Here is a 655-nt window from a genome sequence, read left to right on the forward strand (position 1 = left end):
AAGTAAAAATTCTATATGCAAAGTAAGATTTTCCAAAATTTATGAACAATCATTAGCAGAATGGTGTAGGTGTTTTGTTTCTATGTCATTTTTACTTTACTAATATTACGAGGTAAATCATAGCATCCCAGGCAACTCCATTTTTTCATTTTTCTTTTACCAATAATGAAATGACAATTCATTGCTGTCTTGCCAGACACTTTGTTAGGGTATTTAACAGGAGTCAAAATAGCCAGTTGCCAGTGAAGTCAACCGTGAATCAGATTGTTTTCTGTGCAGTGTGGTGTGCAGCTCCAGAAGTCATCAAAGGCTGATTCTCAGCAATGGATCATTCACCTTGTCTTTACATTCACTTCTAAATGGACCGAAACCTCCAAGCTCTTGTCTAGTAACTCAGTGTGCTGACCATTTGCCTCATCTAGGGACTCCTAACATATTTATATGTGTGTAGAAAAATAATGGCATACATTGTGTATACTGCGCTGAAACAGATGAGGGAGTGAATAATTTAAAAGCGATGTATGATAGGGTCTTATGGTTATCACAGGAGTCCACATTTAAGGTTGCACAGTGGAATGTACTTGGGGCAGTGGGAGGGGTGTGGGGGGATTGTGTACCAGGGAAGTTGTGTTTCTTTTACTTTTGAAAGAGAGGA

Source organism: Elephantulus edwardii, unplaced genomic scaffold, assembly GCF_000299155.1.
Source record: "Elephantulus edwardii isolate Elephantulus edwardi_28Jun2011 unplaced genomic scaffold, EleEdw1.0 scaffold00389, whole genome shotgun sequence".
In the NCBI taxonomy this organism is placed as follows: Eukaryota; Metazoa; Chordata; class Mammalia; order Macroscelidea; family Macroscelididae; genus Elephantulus; species Elephantulus edwardii.